The sequence below is a fragment of the Rhipicephalus sanguineus genome, chromosome 3 (assembly GCF_013339695.2).
Source record: "Rhipicephalus sanguineus isolate Rsan-2018 chromosome 3, BIME_Rsan_1.4, whole genome shotgun sequence".
Classification (NCBI taxonomy): Eukaryota; Metazoa; Arthropoda; class Arachnida; order Ixodida; family Ixodidae; genus Rhipicephalus; species Rhipicephalus sanguineus.
Genome location: NC_051178.1, coordinates 218,449,573 through 218,476,702, shown reverse-complemented (window position 1 = coordinate 218,476,702; position 27,130 = coordinate 218,449,573). Strand labels below are relative to the sequence as shown.

At 48.1% G+C, this 27,130-nt stretch overlaps 1 protein-coding gene and 1 long non-coding RNA gene across 2 annotated transcripts in view; one reads left to right on the top strand and one right to left on the bottom strand.

Moving 5' to 3' along the window:
* Nucleotides 1-27,130, bottom strand: part of LOC119386307 (retinol dehydrogenase 12) — a 282,881-nt gene that overhangs the window by 85,777 nt on the left and 169,974 nt on the right. The gene's annotated exons all lie outside the window — the stretch shown is intronic.
* Nucleotides 12,851-15,111, top strand: LOC125757764 (uncharacterized). Its single transcript, XR_007415532.1, has 3 exons — nt 12,851-12,888; nt 14,531-14,595; nt 14,963-15,111. It is a non-coding gene; the product is annotated as an uncharacterized LOC125757764 (long non-coding RNA).

The following is a 27,130-nucleotide window of genomic DNA, read 5'->3' as shown; positions in this document are numbered from 1 at the left end:
GTGCGAACGCGCCTTATATATTTCACACATTCTCTTTCGCAGCAGGCGGAGCGGGGCGGTGCCGCCGTCTGTGAGATGTGAAAAGAAGTAATGCTTCACGATCGACACTTACTAGCGCTTACTCCGAGATTGCACACGATATCGGAGGTCATGGTTGCAGCGTCTCGATACCAGAGAGGTAGACTGGCCGCGCTGGCGTCGCCGGGGCACCCTTGACGCAGTTACGTCAGAGAATATCTACCACTTTAGAGAACGGAAACTGTACCTTTGACTGTAGTACGGAAATAAGGGTAGCGGCGGCGTACTGAACAACAATAGAGCGAGGCGAGATGGCGCTGCAAGTACTATCATCATCATTACACAAACGCGTTTTTGCGGCTGGTTCGCCCTGGTCGCGCTACTGCGGTTTTTGCTCCCTGTGGTATTTTGTTCTTTGTCGTTGCTAAATCGCGGCTCGCGTGTGTAATAGTTATCGCCAGGTGACCAAGCTGGCCTCGACTGGCAAAAACAGCGTCAATCAAGTAAGGTTTGCATCGTTTAATGTGAGTCCCCAAGGTGGTACAAACAATATATACAGTCAGGTCCAAGCAAAACAAGTCACTCATACACGTCCAAAGCTTTCAACCCGTACGTGTGTAATCAGTCTGAAAGCTGACAAATATGTGCATATAACTGAACACCGAGATCGCCGAAAGAACGTTGCTCTCATTGTGTAGCGGCGTCCGAATTTAACAGCGTAGCTTTAGGACAAGGGTCTTATCCTTCCGTTAGTTATGCGGCGCTTGCCAGGTTGTGTATGGTGTGGATGGTGTGGAGTCGGAAACGAAACGTGCGCTACGCCGACAGATAGTTGGCGCAGTGAGAGCAATGTATTTTTAATTAATCTTTTACGTAAACAATCGCGGTTGCGTACAGTTCTGCATCTTTCTCGCTCTGCGATGTCACCTTGAGTGCGTTACAAATAAGGAATATTGCCTTGTGTCTACAGGGCAGGCACGAATTTCTCGGCTAAATTCTCGGCCGTGAAGCCATACCATAGGTATTACGTATTTAGGTAATAGGTGGAAGAAAATATTTTAGGCTCGTTTTGTTCCTCGTTATAGTTCAGTTACACAGTTTCTACAGCTAGATTAAAAAGTACTTGTAGGCTAGTTGGTTGGTCATATTCACGATAAACGGCAGCGCACACCGGGTTAAGACAGATACACAAAACACGAAGTAATCGATGTACACAAAACACGAAGTAATCGGACTACTGAGTATGCAGCGTAGATGAATGCTAAAGAATCAGAGATATAAGGCGAGTGCTTACGGATTCTAGAAGCACAATTCTAAGAAAATAACCTTTAGGCATGCAGTGTACATCTTTGTTGGTGTTCGCACAGAACACTAAACAACTGCTCAGCCGTAAGCACAATCTCTGTATCACATAGACATGTCGATAGACACACGAAATCAAACTGTGGAGCATGATGTGAACCTGTGCCAATGCTGGATAAATAAAGGTCATATATATTGCATACTTGTTATTGTGTTATTTACTTTTTCAATATATTTGTCCTTGGAAGCTCAAGTATGTATTCTCCCTGCTACTTTTAGAAGCTCCGGCTTGAAATACTGCCACACGCGCTCCTTTCTTTCTATGATTTATGTAATTGGTCCATTGCACAGGTAGTTACCGCGTTGCGCAAACCGCGCCAGAATGTCTGGGAACATTCCAGATTATTTGAGGATCTTCTGTTAGGCTGGAGCATGCAATCGCGAACAGCTCAGTTTATTCTCGAACTAACGCAGCCACCAGCGATAAGGCTCGAATGTTCGATGCCACAGGTATAAATGCCGACGCATCTTGTCACGGATCAGTTTATTGACGGCCAACGCTCTGTTCGCCGCTGTCAGTGTGTATTGCTGTAGTTTGACTTTTCGTTTCCCGGCCACAAGTTCGGCCAAATGAAAAGTTTCATCTTGGACACACCGACTGCTGCCTTCGTTGACGTCACGACCCCGTGAAAATATCTAAAATCTTGTAGTGTGGCTGTGGATAAGTCAAGTTCATGTATGTTTTCAATTACGTCTTCGATTTCCTACGTTTTTTTCGTGACTTTAGTCCACAGACTTCATAGTGGTAGGTGCTATATTTGTGACATGTTAATTTAATCAAACAGCAGAAGTAGGTGAGCTCAAACAAATTTAAAACGTTTCTGTGCTATAAAAAAACTACCAATAACTTGAAGGAGCGCATTGAACATATGTGCAAAGGCTAATGTAATTGAACACAGCGTTGTAAAGCTTCTGTCGTATCTTTTTGTAAACTTCTATGATCTAAACACAGTTAATTAAGGCAAAACAGTTTTGAGCGTAGTTTGTAAACTGTCTCATAAGGCACAACTAAACGTTGCATTTATGTTGTGCGGTGGCTGCATTTTCAATAAAGGCGAAAATGTTTGAGGCCCGTGTACTTAGATCCCAGGTGGTCGAAATTTCCTGAGCCCTCCACTACGGCGTCCCTCATAATCATATCGTGGTTTTGGGACGTTAAGCCCCAGATATTACTAGATGTTGGAAAGACTGTTAATTCCCCTCACTGCCGTGATGTTCGTTTTGTAACGTGATTTATAATTTAAAATAACTGACCTTACGTTTCGAGGCCTTTTCGGGCTGTTAGTTTTTTTAAATTAAGAAGATTAATGACTAACGTGGCTGGAGAGTCTTTTTATTCTTATAATCTTGCCCAGCCAGACAGACTTCTGTCGAATATGTTTACCTTTAAATTTATAATTTCTGATTATTCACATGCAAACCATGATATGATTATGAGTCATACAGTAGCGGGCAACTCTAGATTGATTCTAACTGCCTGGAATTACAACAAACGCAGTTGTAGCCTTGAAGGAGACAAGACCTCTTGTCGAAACATTTGCTCCAGCGACACCTCTTGTTCACAAATTTTTCGTCTGTTCAAGCTTTCGTTTTTCCCTGAACTTCAGACGCAAATCTAAGCACACGAGGGCCCTTGCCTTTCGCCCTCAATGAAATGGGACCACCGTGGCTGGGTATAAAACCTGCGTCGTTGAGCTCAGCAGTGCCACGTAATGCAACTAATGCACGGAGATAGTGTTCAATTTCAACGCTATTGCAGTGTAGATTGCATGACACATGACACAGTAAACAGCTAATGCTTGTGGACGATTGTAAGCAGCCCTCCATGAGATGCCTGGTAAATCATTCACAAATACAACTTTGCAAGCATGAGGTTCAAGATGACCTGTTGTAGCAGACATTCACATGTTTCACTGCACTTGCAGAGTGGACATTCGGGGGTAGTCATCCTGTCGTTGCTTGGCAATCCTGGAAAAACAATGACATCACCAGATATTGATAAGCATAATCAATGAATATTAAACTTTGCAAATGTAAACATATAAACATAGTGAACAAAAACAGCGGCTTGCTGTACATATATGTAAACGTACCTTATAATGCATGTTGTTTCACTCGGGCTAGCTTCTTTACAGGCGTGTCATGTAGCAGGTGCCTTGCTCACTGCACACAGCTGTTTCCTACTCAGGCCAGGAGGCTATGGCAGAAAAAAAAAATTCTGATTATAGTGCCGGTTTCTTTATCACAATAAGGTGAAAGTGCACTCATAATTATGTGAAGCTTTCGTTGCACTAAATGTGTAGTAAAAATAACCTAAACTGACAACAGGAGAAATCAGACCTCTAAACCTGGCTTCTCAAATGCGACTGCGGCAAAATATAACTCGTATCTTTTTTGCACTGATATGCGGGCTAGTTACGAAGATACATGCGAGGCGTTGGTGATGCAGTTGCCTTTCTTTATTGCAGCGGCCTGGTTAATGTGAACCGAACGATAAACTCAGCAACTTGCTCCCACTTGAAGCCACGCCGCAAGGATGGCATGTTTTCTCATCGACAGAGTTTGACACGTTGAAAATTTTAATATTGCAGTGCGTCGCCTCCGTGTGACACCCACACAGTCATTGGTAAAAAGCTGAAGCAGTGGGTTTTTGTACTCACCGGTTCGTATATTCTCGGGCTTGAAACGAGTGTTCATCCGGTGAACGCTTCAACGGTCCCTTCGTTCTCCAGAAGTCTGCTAAATGCGCTTCGCGAAATCCTTTCAACGAGTCAAAACAAACAGAACGAAAGCGAGTGTCTCGGCCGGCAGTGGCTGGAAACTTTTACAGCGAAACGAAAGAGCGCGAGACCCATCCGAATGCACCGTGAACCGTTACCTGCCGTTACGCCGCCTCTGCCGCCGTATATTTTGAAATGAAGATAATGATGTCGATAGGCTGCTCACAATTACGAGTCAGCTGGAGCAAAAACTATTACAAAAGATTGATGCCGCGGTACCTGTCAAGGCAAGGCCACTTGGTATAAATAGCAATTTGTTTTATTGAAGTGTAGCATTATACAAAGATGTAGCCTTCGGTTATTTGAAGAATATTTTGAATTCATAATTGGCTCCGACAAGGGCGCCCCTACAAGAAAGTGCAATAGAGCGAATGGCGGCGCCCATGCGAACCTAACACAGAAGTTAGTAGATCCACTCCCGGTGTTCGAAGGCGGAACGCGCCGCGGTTGATTTTTTCGCCCTCTGCGGCGATCGCTGAAACTTGAGACTTTCCGGGGCCTGGTTACGTTGGTTAAGGTCTTTCTTTGCCTTTCGCTTCGTGTTAGCGTGCGTCGGCTCATCGGAGTAGTGCAGCTTCCACGTGCACCAACGGGATTTCTCCGCCACCGACTGGTTCAATTGCGAGAGCACCAACTAACAAAACTGCTGCAATACGCGTTGCAGAAAGGGCACGATTTCGACGGGCGAATGTCGTGTCTTGGTGGAGCGAGAGCAGCGCCTGCGAGACAGAAACCAGCGGGACGCACGCGTTTGCGGCTCAGGCTACGAACCTCTACCTCCCGTGTTGCTGAAGCGCAGTATGTTAGTGTATGCATGAGCACAGGCGTCGGCTACCCATTACTAGAAAGCGCACACCGTGCCGTTTCTCTCCTTAATTGACGACGCTTTGAAGAAGTGCATACCGGGTACCAGTGTTGATTATGAGCTTGTTGATATCATCCTTACGCGGGATTCACGATTCGCTGTGTCCAAATATATGTTCACACCGTCAGCTACCACAACGGTTTAATCATAATCATGGGCGTTAGTCGTCGCGATAGAGACATGCTGTCAACATGCGTGCATCCACGTCAAATGGTGCTATAGCTGCCAAACACGAATAAGCATTGTACAAGGTCTCATATATCACTACACAATAAGCACTACTTCTGTGAAGACACGTTTCACTTTCGTGTTATACCGATTCCTATGACGGAGGGATCAGCCATGTTTTTATCACTCTTTCTGTCTCACCGTTTTCATATAAATTAATCCGTAACAGCTCGCCCAATCGTCAGTATTGAACCTACAGTCACTGAAATTTCAAAGTGGCTCGATTCTCCTTATATGAGATGGTCGCACACATGCTAAGCATTATTTCATATCTTCTGCATGCGATACCGTATCGTACGTGTAGAGTTAACATGTGTGGAGGAAGGAAAAAATTTATCTTATTTTGTGTGAAATAAGCAGTGGCGGCTGCAGTTTCTGGGATCCCTTTTTCGAAATGAAATAATTACATGTGAACACGGCCGGACTGGAATCTGAAGCAACGCACTCAGGACCAAAATAAAGAATTTCGATGCATTAAGAAAGGTGCACCGCCTCCAGGTTGGTGAGTTGTGGTCTTCCAGGATACCAGAAAAATATGCCCACGATTACTTCTTCCGCAAAAAGCGATCGGTGCGCGAAGTTGCATCTTGGTCAAGGCAAGACCAAAAATTCCCAAAAGCTGCAAGTATGCGCAAGAAGTGTCGGTAACCAACTTATATGTACACACTAAATTGATTTTAAAAGATTTCGGACGTCACATGAATACGCACGCGCTCAAGCATAACCTACCGCAAGCGCGCCGCGCATGTGATACAGCGGGCGTGCACGAAACCCCCCACCTTCCTCGGTGGCGCCGCGGCGGTGGTCCGGGAAGCGAGTTTGTAATATGCAGAGCGCTCAACGCATGGCAACGGCAGTTGCGCGCTATTGGCTGCGCGCACACAGGGACGCCGCTGCGGACTTCCGCCTAGCAACTGCCGCAACGACGAGACGACGCGCTCTCCTTCTCGGGGTGCCTTTCGCGGGAATTTTAAACGGTGAACGCGGCCGCCGGGCCCCGTGGAATTTTCGTCGCCGCTTGTGAACTGCTACTGCTCTCGCGTTGACCGAAGACGCCGTCGTCGCTGTAGGGTTCGAGTGTGCTTTGTGCATTTTGTTTTGTTATAACAGTGAACACGTTCGCCCATGAACATTTGTGTTGACTGTCTTTTGTGCCTTGGCGCTGCAGCAAGACGCGTTCGGCCGTTGTGTTCCACTGTGCGTTTCTTTTTTTCTTTTTTTAACTGTGAACACGCTCGTCCTTGAATATCTGTACTGTCTGCTGTGTCTTTTGAGCCCTCGCGTTGTCGCAAGACATATTCGTTGTTGTGTTGGACTGCACTCTAAGAAAATATCGAGTAAAAAGGGCGTCTTTTTGTCCCACAACAATAATCGTCATTTATTTTGCCTTCCTTTCCTTGCACTATCGCCGCGCGCCTGGCACTTTCTGGTCACGAACGACATGCGCGCTATCAGCGTGACATAGTATTCTTGGCAGGAAAGTGGCCAGCGCCGAGTTTTCAAGAAAGGAAACGCAAGCAAGCCAGATGACGATTATTGTTGTGGGACAAAAAGACGCCCTTTTTACTCGATCTTTTCTTAGAGTGTGATTGCTTTTGTTTATTTTTTAACGCTGAACACGCTTTCACGTGAATATATGTGTTGTCGCCAATGTCTTTTGTGATCTCGCGTTGTCGCAAGACGTGACCATCGTGGGTTCAAGTGTGCCTTGTGTTTTTTTTATTTTTTTTTTCGCGGCTGTTCTTGCCAACGCATTTCGCAGCCCTGCAACGCCGGTGTTGTACGGCGATGACCACGGAAAACAGCGCATGTGAGACGTCGGCGCGCCGCGCGATCGAATGCGTTGAAGACAATGACAGTTCATCGCCTGACGTTGACGTGCCGCTGCCGTTTGCCATGCGTTGAGCGTTCTGCATATTACAAACTCGCGACGTGGTTCGGGCGAACATCACTGGTGAACAAGACGCCTGCAGCTGTGTAGAAGATTACGGCTTGAAGACAAACACATCGTGGGTTGTAGACTTCGTGAAGTCAACAGCAAGGTGTGAAAGGTACAAAAATGGTGTTTCATAACTTCAAAAATAACTTGCGGCATCTTCTGTGGTGATTTAACTTCATGCTTCGGGGATAATGTCCAATGATGAGCCGTCTCAATTAGGTCGTATTATGTGTGCACTTGAGCCGTCTCAATTAGGTCGTATTAGCTGTGCTCGTTCTACTGCCCTAATTGAATTTTGTTTGTATTTCTTTTTTAGTAAATTTGCACTGTCAATCTGGCTCCCAATCTCCGGCCGATGCAACCTTGGGTCCTTGCTAGTTATTGTTTGTAATTTATCTATATTCTGTCAGTCCAGGTGCTGTCAATTCTTTCCAACTGAGCTTCAGTCAATCCTTCTAAGGTCTTATGCATGCCCAGGTGCGTTAATCTCTCTATGCTGGTGCTTTCGCGCAAGCCTAGGGCCTGCTTAAAAGCTTTCCTTACGAACATATTGATTTTGTCCTCTTCTGTCTTGTTCCATTTAAGCCTAAGAATGCTAGACTCCTTCATTCCGTGATACTTGTTTGTGATTCTCCTGATCAGCCAGTTGCCTTAGTGACCTTAGTCACTATTTTTATAAGAGTATTGCTGTTAGTTCGCTTCGACTCAATGTTGAGTACCAGGACCCGAACTTGTTCAATGATGGGGATGCCCCCCACGTTTTTCGTGCAAGTCTATCTCCTCGCACTCTCTCTCCTTGATGTATCTCTTGGGCCACCTGCTGTTAAGTATGGGTCTGTAAAGGAGTTCTGATTTCTCTGGTGAAAATTCAAGCCTAGTGCCTGTGAGGTAGACTTCCACTTTATCTGCCACTTCCTGCAACTTCTGTTCTATTTACCCATCACTGCCTTGCGAGATCCATATGGCAACATCATCCGTGTATACGGAGCGATTGATTCCTTCGATGTCTTCACGTTTTTCTGACAATCGAGTCATAATGAGATTAAGAGCATGAGCGATATCATGGAGCCCTGAGGTGTAACTAAACTGTCCATGCCCCTCACCTCAGACTCGAGTTCCCCCATGTTAAAGGTAACCTTCCTATTCGTCAGGAAGTATCAGATGTAATTGTATTATCTTTCTCCTAGGCTTAAGTTGTTGACCTAAGTGAGTATGGCCAAATGTGCAGGTTTGTGGAATACTTTCGTGAGATCCAATCATAATGTAGATCTGGTTCACATTGCGCTCTGATTGCTCTCATTATTTTCCCATCCTATGGTACCTGCGCCATAACATATGAAAATAACTAGAACACAATTACTTATGTGGCTGCGGCACTTTTTCGATTTTGTTTCGCCAACCGCTTACGCCACGTATAAGGGGGGCCAAGTGCACACATAATACCACCTAATTGAGACGGCTCATCATTGGACATTATCCCCAAAGCATGATGTTAAATTGCCACAGAAGATGCCGCAAGTGATTTTTGAAGTTATGAAACACCATTTTTGTATTACCTTTCACACCTTGCTGTTGACTTCACGAAGTCTACAACCCACGATGTGTTTGTCTTCAAGCCGTAAACTTCTACACAGCCGCGAAAAAAAAATAATAAAGAAAACACTAGGCACACTCGAACCCACGACGATCACGTCTTGCGACAACGCGAGATCACAAAAAACACTGGCGACAACACATATATTAACGTGAAAGCGTGTTCAGCGTTAAAAAAATAAACAAAAGCAATTAGTCCAACACAACCACGATTATGTCTTGCGACAACGCGAGGGCTCAAGAGACACAGCAGACAGCACAGATATTCAAGGGCGAGTGCGTTCACAGTTAAAAAAAGAAAAAAAGAAACGCACAGTGGAACACAACGGCCGAACGCGTCTTGCTGCAGCGCCAAGGCACAAAAGACAGTCAACACAAATGTTCATGGGCGAACGTGTTCACTGTTATAACAAAACAAAATGCACAAAGCACACTCGAACCCTACAGCGACGACGGCGTCTTCGGTCAACGCGAGAGCAGTAGCAGTTCACAAGCGGCGACGAAAATTCCACGGGGCCCGGCGGCCGCGTTCACCGTTTAAAATTCCCGCGAAAGGCACCCCGAGAAGGAGAGCGCGTCGTCTCGTCGTGGCGGCCGTTGCTAGGCGGAAGTCCGCAGCGGCGTCCCTGTGTGCGCGCAGCCAATAGCGTGCCACTGCCGTTGCCATGCGTTGAGCGCTCTGCATATTACAAACTCGCGTCCGGGAAACTAGCCCAGGCACGCCGGTTTCGGAGCACTTGGCAGGCGGTACCTGTGCGCTTTTGTAGCGTTAGCTACACTTGCCTAGCCGGAGTCTATTCGCGTGGAGGGTCATGAGCCGTGCTGCGCATGCGCGAGGATCAGTGATGTCACACAGCTGGGTCACCGGAGCTGGCATCTCACGCGCTCTCCGACACCGCCGCACGCGGCTCGCCGCTGCTGGTCTTCGTGTTCGGGAGGAGTGGCGTCGTAGGCGCTGCAGACACGCTAGCACCGGCGCGCGCGCAGACTCTGCCACCACCGCGCGCGGCTCGCCGCTGCTGGTCTGCGCCGCATTCGAGAGGAGTGACGTCATAGCCATAGACACAGTGGCGCCGGCGCGCGCGCAGCTATTCGCCTTCGCTGTGCAGTCGCCGCCTGACACTGCGCTGGGGCCGCTTGATAGCGCATCTGACTGGCGTTTGCAGGTGGGTAACGCCATGGAGGAGAGCGCAAATGCTGCTCGACGGCGCAGAAGAGCCGAGAAGCTTATCTCATCGGATCCCGAAGTAGTTGCGTGGCAATTAGCGGTTCAGCGTACGAAGAATGAACAGAAGAAGGCTAATAATCCTAGACAATCTGAAAAGCTAAGAATAATCAGCTGAACCTTTGCTAACGCTACGTATATCCTGGCGTAGCCGAGCTAAGCCACTGCAATTTTTTTTCATCCAGCGGCCGTGTCTGTACATTGGTGCTGCGGCCGTTCCGAGCACTCCCCTGTTCTAGTACACTCTACCCATATAGACATTTTTTTCAATCAAAACTAGACGGCGCCACCACCGTGGGCAGCGCTGCTCAATATGCGTCGCGTCGTCTGAAAACTCTACATGGCGGCACCTGCGGATGCAGTTTACTTCTGCCTCGAATTCAGCACCTCGTCGTCCTACGCTGTGTGGCCCGTAATTTCGAAACCTACTCATTTATTTGCTTTATTTTTGCGTCTGGAAGCTACCAGAGCAATGTATTCGTCGGTATTTTGTTCCAAGATTCGTTCTCATATTATCGGAGACAAGCTGAGCAGGCATGGCTGAATAAACGCAGCTGATCTCAATAATAAAGACAATTATGAAAATGAGTCTTGAGTGTCTAGTGTCGACTAGGTGCGCTCCTAATGAGTCACTAGAGAGACATTAGACATGCAAAGCCTAATGTCGTTTAAAATTAAGTGTACATCGGAGAGTCAAATGACCTTGTGCACTTTAATTTCTGGTGACTGAAGTATTCAGACTTTCAGTTGTCGTTCCTAATGTCAAAACGCGCATCACAACAAAGAAGTTAAATAGCCTTAATCGCCACCGTAAAATCAGTTTATCACAATAGACAAGTTCGTCTTTCAGAGACTACATGCAATAAACAATTTGTGTTGCAATGTACACAAATATTGTGTTTCAGTAGAATGCGTAAATATTTTACATATATCGCCCATGCACCGGCGATCGAAGAATTCCTGACGACCGCAGCAAGGTTCATTATATTACCTGCCGTATATATAGAAGTAAGCATTTCCTTATTTTTAAAAGGCATGAGTCGATCACATATGCAAATATGAACAGATATGATCAAGTGACACTGCGAACACTCGCTCAGGGGCCCGTGTTGCCCATTTGTCCAGTAGAAATTAACGGAGGAGAGTAGGGATTATCCGCACGGCGTCGCGAAGGATTTTCGGAGCAGAGAAGAATTGGAACTGTGGACAATGGGTGACGTACAGAAAAAACAGTTCGTTATTGTTGTGATAAAAATTAGGGACTGTTCTTATGCACGGTGCACTTACATATATGTCCAAAACAGAATGTTGTTGGTTGCAAAGATACGCGGACAAGCGTTTTTCCCAACCTCAAACTACTGTCTCTATCTCTCCTCGCTGTTGCAACGCTGGTCAGAAGCAGCCGACAAGCAAAGTTCGATTTGGCCCAACGTCGCGTACATCCTTCTCCCGCCCCGCCCCCCTCGTAATGTCGTCTCCACGCGACTCTCTTCCGTTCTCCACGGCGTCAACTCCTCTCTCCCTTCACTCCTTCCTTGTCCCATTCACCTCCTCTGTGCGCAACGTTGGGTGTCGCCTATCACACCCTACCCATTTCCTCCTCCCATCACAATCCCTACCTCTCTCTATCCACGGGAGAGGGCAGTAACTTGAAACAAAAAAGCGTTTCTTTTGAGTAAGGACTTAGAGATGACCGTCGTCTGGGATGCGAGTTTGAAAACTGCCCATTTCTAACTTCTTTCATTTCCCCAAAACAAAATGTATAGTTGTATAACAAAATCAAACAGCCATAACACATTCCCAACATGCACACACGGGTGTAAAAAAAGCCATAAATACACTTTTTTTATGTACAGTGACACGACACTACTGCCACTTATGAAGTCATCTTAGTGTAATCAAGCAGTTGCAACCGGTCTTCTATACTCGCGGACAACTTTTCATGGCAATGAAGGGAAGGCTAGAGAGCCGAACTACGCGTGTGCTACCATTGAAGATTATAGTCCCACAATTGCGTTGTGTTTTTTGCGTGAAAATAAAAACAACAACATTGCTTTATTTGCTACGGAGCGCTGTTTGAAGAGAGGGTCAGCGCGCACCAAGGAGATATTTATATTTGTTTTGATTTATGCAGCGTCATTTCTCGTTTTTGCACTTGTGAAAACGTCGCACCTTTACGTGCACCTCACAGTCAAAACAGTGCCTTCGTGTTCAAGTGAGCGCTCGTCACCCTCCAGCTTTCCCGACGACTCGCCGAGGGAGCTTCTGACGAATTTCACTAGCAAATGGCTTTATAAGCCCGAGACGGCCGCTCGAATAATGAAATGGCTGTCACAGGAGGTACGGAAGGTTCAAAAACCAAAACTAAATTCGAAACGCGCGCCGAACCGGACTATTTCGCGGAGCAGTACATGTGCAGTAGCTCCGCCCCCGTAGCCTTCCCTTCATTGCCAATGGGGGGCGCTTTAGTTGTTTGACGGGTGCGCGGTGCGTGCGGTTTGTGTGCGTGTGCCATGCTGTGTTCTACAATGCTTCGTTACCACGTTTATCGATTATGCACGTTGGTTACGTGATTCAATATCAAGTGTACCTTCCAAGACGATCTAGGTCCTAGTCTCGTGACTGACGGCGAGTGCGGACGTACAGCAGCCTTTTGACTTTTGACAAGACTGTCGCCGAGTGTACGGTACATTGTGGACGGTAAAGCTGAAGAGTGCACAGTGGATGCCTGATTTTGGTAAGTTCTAGAATATTTCTGAATTACACAGCTAGGTTACTTCATTACATGACGTCTTTTACGCAGGAACCGAGTGTGATCTTCTGGGCGGTGTGTGTCTCACTCTGCGGGGATGATGGCCAGAGGAAGGATGATAGACAGGTATGTTTTACGCTATGTTCAATGCTTTCTGTGCACTTTATACGGTTGCATGAAGCATTCACCATGTGCGTTCACTACCTACAACTGCAACGGGTGGATGAAGGCGCGTTGCTTTGCGAGATACTCCGCTCGCTTCTGTAACGCAAGCGTTTCTTGTCATGGCGCTCTTCTTCCTTGGCTGTTTTTCGATTCCAAGAATGCCTGTCGCTCGGCCCGCCCGCTTCCCACTGCCGCTCCTCTACACGGGAGCTGGGTGACCTTGGGGACGCCTGCGCGATGTAGGTGTCGCAGGGAACACTCGCGTTGCCCTTTTGGGCGCAGGGGACCGGAGGGGGGAGGTGAAGTAGGAGGGGAGGACTGAGAGCATGGCTTTTTCCCGGAGAGGGGACGGGTCGCGACCGAGCAGAGAGAGAAAGTGGCCCGCTCTTGGCATTCCGCCGCTCAGAAGCGATCGTAAACCGAAGGAAGAATAATTTGCACGATTTTTTTGTAGCCCAGTTGTTATTCTGTAAATAAACTTCTTAGAGTCGTCGAAAGTTATTGAAATCGACTACAGCTGTATACTGCACGAGATCATCGCCTGAAGCTACTTGTACGATGGCTTATCACTTCGGAAATAGAACTGCTTTAAACATAACGTTCATCGCCTAGCCTTCTCATGATGCAGGTACAAATGAAGTAACTCTTCAGGAAACTCAGTAATAATTGGCATGTAGTACGCGGGGAGGAAGATATAAAAACACGCTGCGGCTCCACATGCGCGCGCGGTGCTCTGCAGTGGCGTGTCTTTGTGGCTTTCTCCGCGACTACTGCACCGCGCTTGTTTTTCTTAGAAGTTAGTTGCACTATGGTTACGATTTTAATCTGACTGTGCAAGGTTGTTGCTACGAGAAACGAACTTGCGTTGGGTGAACCCACTTGAAGATAATACAAGTCAGTGAACTACGTTATATTCTGGTACTAACACCATGTGTACATTAATTTGAAGTAGCACAAGATGTTTATAATTATCAATTCTAGACAAATATGCCAGTTAGTTGCGTTTGGCAAGGTGCCTTTTGTTGCAATATTTGTGTTTGAGAAAAATGATGTGAAATATTTTTCCCGTCGTTATATAGTTTCAAACCGAAATTCAAACCGATATTCCAGGCATTTATTGGCTTTAACACGACTAGAATTACTTTCCTAAACGGCTCAAATTCATCCTATAATACAATATGTAAAGCTCGGCATTATGGAGTGTGCACATGGGCCACACATACTCTTATTTTATCAATTTATGCATTTTATTTTGTGTAGCAGAGCTGATGTAATTTTCGTCATTTAAATGACCTATATGGTAATCTGCGTTCTCCAACCACATAGTGTTTACTAAGTACATAAGCTTCTGAAAGTTCGGCTTGCAATGGCACCATTACAGTTGTCTGCCATGAGCCGTTGCTCAGGTTATACCTGTTCTTATAGCGCAATCTGAGTCCATCATTCAAGGCCGTTGCTGGTATATAAACATAGACTTGCCTGAGTACATTGTATGTATTGTGTGTGAGCTGTAAGGTCTGTGTGGTGCGCCAACTCATGAATGTTTTCTGGTATCCTTTACATATGTACCCGGTGATCTCACCTGTTCGTGGAACTGAAGCAGACGACAGCTTGCAGAAGAAGATGGGAGCGTTCTACCTGTGAGCCTGGTCGAGTTTATATTTTATGGTAGGCATTTTTTTCAGTCTTTACAAAAAGCTTGGACATGTTGTGCCTGCTCATGAACCTATTGCACCTTTTTTGAGGGAATTCTAAGATCAAAGAAACAAGACCCTAGACGTAACTCCATTAATGTATACTTGATGCTGGACTTGACCTTCTGTGTTGTTTTCCTGTTTTCTAACAGGATTTGCTTAAAGTTTCGATTGTAAATGCGATATAAGATGCAATTTTGACTAACTCTAACTTCACAAAAGTGTTTTTTGTCAACTACCTGCACGGGGCCTTGGTAGTACATCTAAGTGTTCTAAGGTGCACGATGTGTTGGATAAAGTTTTCTTTGCAACTCATATATTTATTGCGATCTTTCGTGCAGGATACACATGCATGGATACACATACATGGATTCCCTACAAGGACCCTGCGCATCAAAAGCAATCTGTCATCAATGTTAAGTAGACAGATTAAATGAAACGAAGATATGACAGGTGTACACCATATTTTTCTTTCATTTAACCTCGGCATGTTTCCCAGTCAATAAATGTTTTTATCCATTTTCTTTTGTTGAGAAATGTCTTTGCACAGCACAAGTGTTGTAGAAGGTGCATACATGCACTTTGTGTATGATGCTTGGCTGCATGTGTATCAACCAGCAAACACATTGTCAGGCACAACTAATATGTGATTCGGTACTATCATCCGGACATATCATAAATCTTATCATGCACTGTAATAGTTCTGTTTCAGGAATGTTATGAATGTCATTGGCCACGAAGCATAAGCATGGCCGAGGGTCATTGCAAACAGGATGTTTCATACTCACAAGAAAGTCACTCATAAGGACACATTAGAATGACGGTGGCCAATATGTTTTTGAATGACATTGTGAGTGCATTAAAACAATTCTGAAGAACTACATTAGAGAATCAAATGAGTTTTGATGTCAAAGGTAGTTTCATGCTAACTAGACTATCACATGTTAATCCGCATCAGACTATCACATGTTAATACGCATCAGAATGACTGGCCAATATGTTTTAAAGACGATAGTCTTTCTTGGGGAACTTAAACGCAGAAATTTTGGTCTGTCTTTCTGTCTGTCTTTCTGTTTGTCGGCACGTCACCCGATTTAGCCACCCGGCCAAAGTTGAACCACTTGCTTACCGCCCACCCATCTTAAACTGGTACGGCTGTTCATACTTGTGAACGTTGTCGATCAAAAAGTAAATATTACGCATATCTGAGGCGCCACATCATTAGGTAAGTATTAGGTGGTGTGTTCCTTTAATAGAAAATACATAGATACGCAATTTTAAAGACCCTAGTTTCATAAGCTGCGCTGAAAATGCGACTGCGCTGAAACTTGTCTTCCTCCGTGCCCTCTGCACAAGCACATGTTGTGTTTCGGTTTCGGTTCAGTATTGCATTGTACGAATGACAGGGGGCGCCGCTCTGGCATTCCTGTTTTACCCAGGCGACGTGTCAATAAGAGAGTTTGTGGAGAGTACTCGTGTAGTGCGGACGTTTCTTCTCCTTCGGCGCATCGCGCCAAACAGCGTGTTCTGGCTGGCCGGCGTCCCCACTGGTCGCGTTGGTCACCGCCGGTCTTCGCCTGCCGCTGCGCCGGGACTACCAGCCCGCAACACAGCACTCATGTTTCCCGACGTATTGCCAGATGGCGTCCATATCTCACGCAGCGCCTCTTCTATCGTCTTTAGACGACATTTGCAGCGAAGCACGCAGATACGCGGCCAATTTTTTGAATGGCATTTCAAATACATTACAAAATTCTAAAGGGGCACATTAGAGCGTCAAATGACTGAAATGTCAGAAGTCATTAGACTTTCTTTTTGAACTCGTCTCACATTTTCATAAGGGTAAAGCATACCTGATGATTTTTCCCCAGCGTGAGCTGACACTAAGCTATAGCCGATTTAGCCATTTATTTATTGCTATCAAGGCGATAGAGGAAACTCTATGGTATTAGCAACCGCCAGTAGCTGCATCGAGTTTCCTACAATTACCTAGAGGGAACTGTGGCGCTGCGATCATTCAGCCACCATATGAGAATGATGGGTAGTACACGGATTTGTCTAATCTTCGGACTTGCAGCTTCGAACGCACTTGTGGCTTTGTTTATTGCTGTGTTTTGGCGTTCGTTTCGGATAAAAGAATAGACCGTTGTGAACTTTGTCACCAGATTTGAATTGATGAGCCTAAAATAGTTAAAGTGGTCAAGTGTAACTGCTGACTTTTGCTGAACTTTGTTTTGCGACAAAGCAGAGCCGAACGGAGCCGAAAGAACCAAGTTTATGCAAATTCCGTGTACTACCCATCATTCCCATGCTGGCTGAACCGCCCTGCACTGCAGCTCCCATAGAAACTAGCGCCAGAGTTCCCTCTAATATATAGTGTAGGATACTCTATGGCTAATGCAACAATTCAAGACCTACGCCATAACTGCGAAGTATATTAAACATGTTACTTTTCGCTGTGGCGTAGTACGTACCAAAAGAAACGCAAATCTCTCAACATTACCAGCTTTGAGGCGATTACATGTAGAAATATATATTTTGCTGCGCAAGCATGTGACTTGCTTACATCCTGCTGCAACCGGCGTGTGTGGCACCGCCACGGCCGCTTCGCTGGCTGAATGCGTTGGCTGGGGCAGATGGCTGGGGGAAGGCCAGTTACGATCCCGTGATCACACATGGGAGCGCCCATGCGCCGCTGCGGAAAATCGTCTAAGAGCTCGCGCCTGCTTGCGTCACCATTTGCTCTTGTGTGCGTGTGTGTGGCGGCACAGTTTATGAGTAGTGCGGTAGTGAACTAGAAAAGGGCTAGTGGGCTTACTGACGTTGAACGCGTGATGTCGCCGACGTCTTTTTGCGCGCAATCGTTGCCCACATACGCTACATTGATGTCGACTGTCGCGACACCTGGCGCCTCGCGTCTGCCCTCACTGCTGCGCACCAGGTGTGGCGACAGTCGAAATCAATGTAGCGTCTGTGACAACGGGCAATATCCGCAGCTTCATCTCCCCCGTTGTCGCGCGGTGTCGTCACACGCGCTGGCGTCGAACACGTGCCGCCGCCGATGTCTCGATCCTTACCAAAGTTTACCCAGTCTACCCATAATGTTTGTTGCTTTTTAGGAGCTTGCTCGCCAAGCTTCTTATGCTCGCGCCTTGTCCTCACCTGCGTGACCGTCGGCGCGGCGGCACACACCACGCTCGGCGCAGCTGCGCCATGCTGCGCTCTCTCTGGTGATTTCAAGAATGCTCACTAGATGTCGCCGCCGCTCAAGGCGGCACACACCACGCTCGGCGCAAGCGCGACTGCTCGAGGGCCGCACCTCTCCTTTCGCTGGCTTCCTTTCTCTTCGCCGGGAGCTCACTCTTCGTTGCCGCTGCGCAGCATGAACGGCGGTAGCGCGACGTGCTCGCAACGCAGCAGCAGCTCGGGAAGATCTCGCCTTGCCAATAACCAGCCAACACATGGTATCACGTTACGCTCTCCGATGCGTATCGTACGACTGCAAACGTCCCACCACCATCAGGGGCACCTGTATCGATGCTGCCTTCTCGAACTTTCCATTGCCTCCCATCATCGATGATCCCTTGGCAACATACTTTACTGATCATAAAGCAATCATCTTTAAAGGGAAACGAGTCCCCAAGCTCATCGAGGGACGCCCTTCTTGTACTTTGTAAAAGAACATCTCTTGTGTATATGTGATGCACACAGTTCATCCATCATAAAGCAATCATCTTTAAAGGGAAACCAGTCCCCGAACTCATCGAGGGACGCCCTTCTTGAACTTGGTAAAACAACATCTCTTGTGTATATATAATGTTCATAGTTCATCGAAATGTATATATACTTCATCAAAATGTATATAGAGCATCCAGCCTTACATTATAAACATTGTTTATGTAATGCATATATAACAACGTTGTCACGTTTATATACGATGGTAGAGGAATGTGTTTGAACTTGGTAAAACAACATCTTTTGTGTATATATATTGTTTATAGTTCATCCAAATGTATATATACTTCATCAAAATGTACATAGTGCATCCAACCGTAAGTTAAAAATCATTGTGGACGTAATGTATGCATAATAACGTTGTCACGTCTATATATTATGGTAGAGGAATGTGCACGGAGCATTCGCGGGTTACCCGATCATCTCCGAGCAAGCTCCTCTAACATCATTCACTTCGTGGATATGGCGGTGAATTTTTTCTTTTAAGAGCGCAGCTTAGGCGCCCCTTCCTGCGTTGAGCGGCGTCGTCGTAACAGGCAGAGCGAACGAGGACGAAAGAGAGCGAACGCGAAGTGCAGCACAGGATGAAAGACGGCGATAGCGAGGAGAGCGCGAGGAGAAGAGAACTTACAGTGGCGAGACGACAGGTTCCGCGGCGGCCATCCGCGGCGCCGCAGCAGTGCGCGCCGTCGTGCGGTCGCCGAGTTACCATTTCGCCCTTGCAATCCGATTATGAATATCTCGAACTACGTGCAACTTCTGTGATTTCTAAAAAATGGGTATTCCATAACTTATCATGCACTACAACTTTCTAATATAATCAACTACACTCAGGTCAATAACTCAAAGTTAATTAGCGAATTTTTGTTAACTTGTCAATGTCACTTTGCGGCAAAGTATTTCCGCCTCAAGATATATGTACGTATGCAAATACAACAGGAGCGTGGCTTTCAAGAAGTTTTATAGAAAATCTGCATTATCTAAAAAACACCCTATACACTCATATTCATTGTATAGTGACACAATGGCGCACACGTGACAACCGGTCCATATGCTTCGCATGCGGTTTCGCCGGCCACGTCGCACGCTTCTGCAATCGTCGCATGCGTTCTGCTAATCCAACTGTTGCAGTGCCTGGATACGGCTATTCGCATGATGATACCGGTAATGCCATGCGTTCCAACCCAGACTTTTCGCCCCTTCCTCGACGTCCTTTCGCCAACCATCGATCACCCTCCCCACGTCGTCGCTCGCCTTCGCCCTTACGTCGTCGCCAGTCGCCAAGCGAGGGAAACTAGCTGCTGCAGTTCCGCAGGCACGAACTGCAAGCTTCGCAACTTCACAGTCCTGCACAGTCGCCGCGAAATTTACTAGGCGTTATAATTGAAGGAACTGCCGCTATAGCGCTTATTGATACTGGGGCTGCCGTTTCTGTCGTAGACGAGAAGCTTTGTAGAAAACTGCACAAGGTCACCACGCCGCTATCTGGCATGCTACTGCGCACTGCAAGTACGCGGCATGTAGCACCGTATGCTGCGTCCACCGCAAGCGTGGTCATTGAAGGCGTTGTATACGTTGTCGAATTTTTCGTGCTGTCTACATGCTCCCATGAAATCATCCTCGACTGGGACTTGTTGTCGCAACGTCGTGCCATCATAGACTGTGCCCGAGCTGAAGTGGCGCTTTTCCCATTCTCTGGATCTGTACTGCCCGACGCTTCTGCAACTAAAGCCGCAAAGCTCACTGTTGTATACAACATGGAAATACCGCCCAAAATATCGGTCCTTGTGCCCGTATCTTGAGACTCTTAAGACTTCCGACGACACGCCCTGTTATCAGCTCGACGCCCTCACTTCTTCCGAGCATTGCACCTCACCGTCACTGTCTTGGCCGTCGTCAGACGTTCCTGAAGCCGCCTTGGACGCCGATCTGCCGAATCCATACCGCCGCCAGGTCCTCGCCCTCCTTCAGAATTTTCGGTCATCATTTGGCTGCGACCAACCATCCTTGGGACGTACGGTGAGCATCACTCACAGAATCCACACTGGTTCCCATCCTCCATTACGCCAGCGACCATACCGCGTGTCGGCCACGGGTAATTAGCGAGCAAGTCGACGATATGCTGGCGTCATTCGCCCCAGTCCGTGGGCGTCTCCTGTGGTGCTAGTACGCATGAACGACAGGGCAATCCGCTTCTGTGTGAATTATCGTCGGCAGATTAAGATCACTCGCAAAGATGTCTATCCACTCTCGAGTGCTAAAGGCGCGTTTACACTAGAGCGACAGGACACCGACGCAGACACGAGGCAGACGCAGACGGTCGGCCGACGAGTCGCCCGCCGACAATGTCGCTGGACCGTCTGGTCACACTAGGCCGACGACGACCCCGACGCCTCCAAAGACAGCATGTCGTAGTAGTGTAACATGATGGCAGACCAAAAACACCAGCAAAACGCATCGGGAGACTGGTTGTCGGCAGGACGTCGGGAGATCTGTGGCCGAGCGAAAATTTCCCATGGCGTTACTTCGAACGTCGAAGGGGGAGATCCCCCTCGACATCCTCGGGCATTTGACAATGGGCATCTCACGCACCCCTTCGACGTCTTTTCTTTGCTTCCCTTTGTCTGTCCGCACCCCCGTTCCCCGACGCCGGAAGGGGTGGCGGGGGCCGCACCGCTACACCGAGAGGGACAATAGTAGAGGAGGGGGGACGGCCAAATGAGCAGCAGGTGGTCCCCCGTTTTCAACTTTTGCGCGCATGTTTAGTCGGTGTCGCTGTGCGCGCCTTCTGTGTGACAAGAGAATCGGCCGACGAAAGGCTGGCAGCACAAGACGCGGACGGCGTCTTTCACAGACGATCTGCCGACTGTTGGCGTCGTTGCAGTGTAAATAGAACGACGACACGACAAAAGACACTCCCGGCGACAGTCGGCAGACCGAAATCGGTGTCGTGTCGCTCTAGTGTAAACGCGCCTTTACAAGGCGCGGAGTACTTCTCACCTACGTCAAAATTTCGCCCCTACCTCTACGGCAGGCCCTTCAAAATTGTGAGCAACCATCACGCCTTTTGTTGGCTAGCTAACTTGAAGGACCCTTCAGGTCGCCTCGCATGGTGGAGCCTAAAGGCGCGTTTACACTAGAGCGACACGACACCGACGCAGACACGAGGCAGACGGTCGTCCGACGAGTCGCCCGCCGACGATGTCGCCGGACCGTCTGGTCACACTAGGCCGACAACGACGCCGACGCCTCCAAAGACAGCATGTCGTAGTAGTGTAACATGATGGCAGACCAAAAACACTAGCAGAACGTATCGGCCGACGTGTCGTCGGGAGGTCTTCGGGAGATCGGTGGCCGAGCGAAAATTTTCCCATGTCGTTTCGAACGTCCAAGGGGTAGATCTTGGGGGAGATCCCCCTCGACATACTCGGGCATTTGACAATGGGCATCTCGCGCACCCCTCCGACGTCTTTTCTTTGCTTCCCTTTGTGTGCCCGCACCCCCGTCCCCGACGCCGGAAGGGGTGGCGGGGGCCGCGCCGCTACCCCGAGAGGAACAATGGTAGAGGAGGGAGGACGGCCGAAATGAGCTGCAGGTGTTCCCCCGTTTTCAACTTTAGCGCGCAAGTTTAGTCGGTGTCGCTGTGCGCGCCTTCTGTGTGACAAGAGAATCGGCCGACGAGAGGCTGGGAGCACGATAAGATGCGGACGGCGTCTTTCATAGACGATCGTCCGATTGTTGGCGTCGTTTCAGTGTAAATAGGACGACGGCACGACAAAAGACACTCCCGGCGACAGTCGGAAGGCCGAAATCGGTGTCGTGTCGTTCTAGTGTAAACGCGCCTTAAGACTTCAAGAATTCGATTATTAACGTCGTGTACAAGTCCGGAAGGAAAAACTCCGACGCCGACTGCTTGTCTCGTGCCCCCATCGACCCACCACCGCCCGACGACCAGGATGATCACAGCTTCTTGGGAGCCATAAGTGCCGACGACTTCGCCGAACGACAGCGAGCCGACCCGGCATCCATAAAATACAGTGTAGAACTACTCGGTGCCTGCTTCGCATGAAACCGATTCCCACAACGCGTGGGATCTGTCGAATTTTTTTTCCGTTTTTTTACCTTCTTGCTTGCCTGGCTGTGCTTTGTCTGTTGCTTGCAAGGCCTCTCGTGCGTGTACCACACGGTAGTTTGCAGTATCGATCTGTGAGCTTCCTAAAGCTCTTGATACAGACGCGCAAAGTGAGGACCGCGAGTGCCAGTGGAGCCCTGGACCGAGCCTCCCTCAGCACAGTTTTTTTTTAATGCTGTCACTGATCCCGTTAATGGGGATGGCAATCGCCAGGCGGATTCTAAGGGCTGGCGTCACGGCCCTCCGAAAACGCACCACGAAAGCGCGGACAATTTAGAGTTGGTCCTTTGGTGCGCCAGCGAACGCCGGTTGTGGTCCAAAGACCGAGTCAGAGCCGAGAGTCTACAATACAAACGAAAACGAAGTATATTCTCAGTTAAGGCAATACAAATAATACAAACACATGCACACTCGGCTGGTACCAGTTACAACTTCACAATATAACTCTGATGGTGTTTACACAACGGGAGCTAAACAAACAGATCACACGCTACAAATGCAATCGCATGCACTACAACTATTCAATGACCGTTAAAGTCCTGAATATACTATGGCGTATCCAGTCCGCAATACTTGGACGGTAATCAAATGCTTCTCTTCTAGGAAACACTCACGCCAGCTCCAGCGTTGATCGTCGTAGCTCAACCGTCGTCGCAACTTGTCACGGCTCACACGGTGTCGTCATCGGATTCTTCCAAATCGATGATCGACTGACCGCACACCATCATAAACACGTCTTCTTTGGCTAACGGAGCCACACTTAGCGTAACTTCACCATCGCCGGGCCGACTGACTCGCTCATTCTTTCACTGCGCTCTCGACTTCCCGACTGGTCGTCGTCGCACGCTTTTATCCCTTCTCCCCCGGTTTCTAGAAGCGTCGGGAGGGTTCTTCGGCGTGCAGTACAGCTAAGGCTAGAGAAAGGGCGAGAGCTTTCTCGTAGGTTCGAATCGCGGTGGCATCGCTCGGTGCTGCGTCCTCCCTTCCTTCTAGAAACATCCAGGCTTTGCCGGGCGTTGATCGTGTTGTCTGCTTCTGGCTCCAGTGGGTGAGGAGGATGCGGCGCGCCGGCGTCTTTTGATGTTTGTTTTTTTTTCGTCTTTCGCGTTTGTTGGGCGCGCGGCTCGCGCCGTTCTGTCTCGCAGCTGCTTGAAAGCGGCCGCGCGCGCGCTTTATAACACGCTAATTTGTGACAAATGCGAAGCATTTCATAGCGAACCTATGGCACTTTAAGCGTTTCTATCTACCTATCTGTCTATCACTCTATCTAGACGCCTAACGTCTGGGTGCTCTCATGATCGCCTCCTTAACTTCGTGTAGATCAATATTTGCATCGTAGGGTAAGAGGCTTTCACAAATGTGACTGTCGGGTCGTGACATGAATACCGTGAAAATCCTGTCGCGTACGTCATCAAACCCTTTCCTCCAGACACGTGGGGCACATATCCGTTAACCACGGGCCGCGGTGTGAGGGTATGCGCCACATGTGATCGACAGTTTATATCTACCCAGCAACGGCGAGAACAGACATTGGTAATTTAAATGCGAGAGCGTTAAGAAAAAGCGACATCGTCAGCGTTTACCTGACTAATGGAAAGAATAAAATTAGGATCCCAGCAGGAATCGAACCCAAGCATACCACGTGGCAATCAACTATACTACTACAGAGCCACTGCATGTCTATAAGCTGGTTTGGAAAAACAGCCTATGTAGGCATAATTTCGGTGGAAAGTCAATTGTGGTTGTGGTTTAGGAGAACTTTTTCTTGGGCAAGTTGGTGTACGTTCATAATTGATTTTTAATGCGCAAAGCAGAACATACACAAGAAAGGACACGGGACCGAGCGCGTGGTGCTGGCTATCTAATTATACAAGAAAGCAATAAACACTACATATGTTCTCATACGATACAGGCGTCATATCAGATTAACGTCTGTGGTTCCAGTGTTGACTCCGCTTTTGTAGCAGTCTCTAATTAGCATTACATTTCTATTCCTATGACTCCGCAAGCTATATTGAAGCATTGCTCGACCCAGGAGGAATACATTACCCAAAGCTATGTATGATATTCACATGATTGAACCATAAATTCCACTCAGTTTCGATAATGCTGCCGTATGTACTCTAACGTGAGGGCTAACGTTACGTCGCACCATAAGTTACCCTTTAAACGCCAGTGCTGTCGACGTGCCTGGTAAGCCACGATGTGCACACAGCTACTACACTTACAAAAACACATCGATACACTTCGTAACGCTTGGCTGAAAACCATAAAATACAGCATAGAAGTACTCGCTGACTACTTCGCATGAAACCGATTCCCACAACGCGTGGCATCTGCCGAATGTTTTTTTCTTTCTTATAAGCTACAGTCGGCCTCAGAATAAGCAGCGATCGCTGCCTCTCCCACAGTGAATTTGCGTTAACGCTCGATCCAATCGTGTTTGCGACGTCAGACACTCAATGCGTGTCTCACGTATTTCATTTTGCCATACAAACGCATGCTTGGGTTTTAGGTCGAAAGCTTCAACGTCTGCTAAATTGCGACGACACTGCTCAGCCAAACAAAGTATTTTACAAACCAACCTTTAGTTACTAATATGCGTCGTGTTTACATTAGCCGAGGGCCGCATGACATATCGCATGAGTTGAAGCAGACGAAATCAAAGACGGCGCCGAAAGCAGCGCCACCGGGCGCCTTTTGTAGCGTTAGCTACACTTGCCTAGCTGGAGCCGGTTTCGCATGGGTCATTATGAGCCGTGCTGCGCATGCGCGAGAATGAGTGCGGAGCCGGCATCTCACGCGCTCTCCGCCACCGCCGCGCGCGGCCCGCCGCTGCTGGTGGTGGAGAGCGGGAGGAGTGGCGTCGTAGCCGGGCAGGCAGACTGGCGCCAGCGCGCGCGACTCGCCGCTGCTGCTCTGCGCATTCGAGAGGGGTGACGTCGTAGCCATAGCGCGCGCAGCTATTCGCCTTCGCTGTGCAGTCGCCGTCTGACAATGCTCTGGTACCGCTTGAAAGCGCCTCTGACTGGCGTTTGCAGGTGGGTAACGCCATGGAGGAGAGCGCAAATGCTGCTTAACGGCGCAGAAGAGCCGAGAAGCTTATGTCATCGGATCCCGAAGTAGTTGCCTGGCAATTAGCGGTTCAGCGTACGAAGAATGAACAGAGGAAGGCTAAACGTGCTGCGGGGACACTGGAGGAAAGGGAGAAACGTCTAGCAAAGCGGCTTCGCCAGGATGCTGAGCGACGTGCCCGACCATCTCAGCAGCAGCAACAACAAGACGCCGTCGATGACGTCAAGGCTCGCCGATCGACTGGCTATTCGCAATGCCCATAGACTGTCGCGCCACCGAGCGGAATTCACGAGCGTCCTCTCGAGGAGGGTTAGTAGACGACAAAATGGCGGCACTGTGCAGTCGCTCCCTTGTTCGGCTGTGCTAGCCTCAGTGTTAACGAGTTGGTAAGAAAGGAACACTACGACTTTGCATGTTCCCTGTATCAGTGCAAAAATCGGGCCCTCCGTGACACGAGAAATCTGATTCGTTCTTGCGAGACGCGAAGTTTTCGTGAAAATACGTGGCAACTCGCGCTTTCAATGCTGGCCCGCAGTGTACACATACTATCAGCTTCGCGAGGCTTTCTGTAGCCACGTAGGTTAGTTAAATGTTATCGTCTGACATATTCAGTTCAAGCTCACCCTGTTTTACTTGCATATATAATTGGTCAGTGTTTCTTGTAGTGCATGAGTCCCATAACACTGTACGCGAGAGGGAGTCGCGCGGGCTCGCGATGTGTTCACGTATAACTGAGCGATCTCAAGTTGGCAATACATTAAAATAGGGCCTCTATCCTTTGTGAGCAAAGCGCTGTTACGAATCGTGCGAGCGACGTTTCAATCATTCGAGGACGCGTCTGCTCGACGCCTTTCGTGGAGCGAACGCTTTCCATCCACGCCGTCCTTCGCCAGTGTGTTGGGAATGTGTTGGGTTTCATAGCCACCGCTGCGCCGCTTGTTTTTGTACGTTTGTTGATAGGTGGCAGCACACTGCAAGCGATTTGCTTGTTGACCGGTCTGAGAGCCAAACGTTCTCCGCGCCCAGACGTTTCTCTAATTGTAAACGTGGTGACGCGGAGTGGTCGAAGTCGTTCGGCGGAGGAAATTCTTCAGACTGCAAATTTCAGCAGTGATGTTGAAAGAAACCATCTTGACGACAAGTATTTTTCACTGGACGTAGAAGACTGAAAGCACCGAGAGTGACAGCAACGCTTAACCACCAGCTGCTAACTCACGAGGAGCGAGTTGCACTTCACGTCCCCTCGTGCGTTAATGTTCTTTCACGCTCGTAAGTCACATTGATTGTATTTAATGTATAATATCCTTGAGCGAGATCAAAATAAAAGCATAGTTCCTCTTGTGCATTGCATGTATGACAATTATTGTAGATATTATGGAGCGCCGCATGCCGCCAACACGCTCGAGCTCGACCAGCGAAGCGAAATGGTTAGAGCGATGGAACGTGCATGTCACGGCCACAATCCGCGCCTCTCGGCGAACTTCTTCGACGTTGCGAGAAGCATACGTGTGCATTATTTTCGATATTCATGTTTCTATCGTGCTTATCGAACCTGCAACATGCGAGT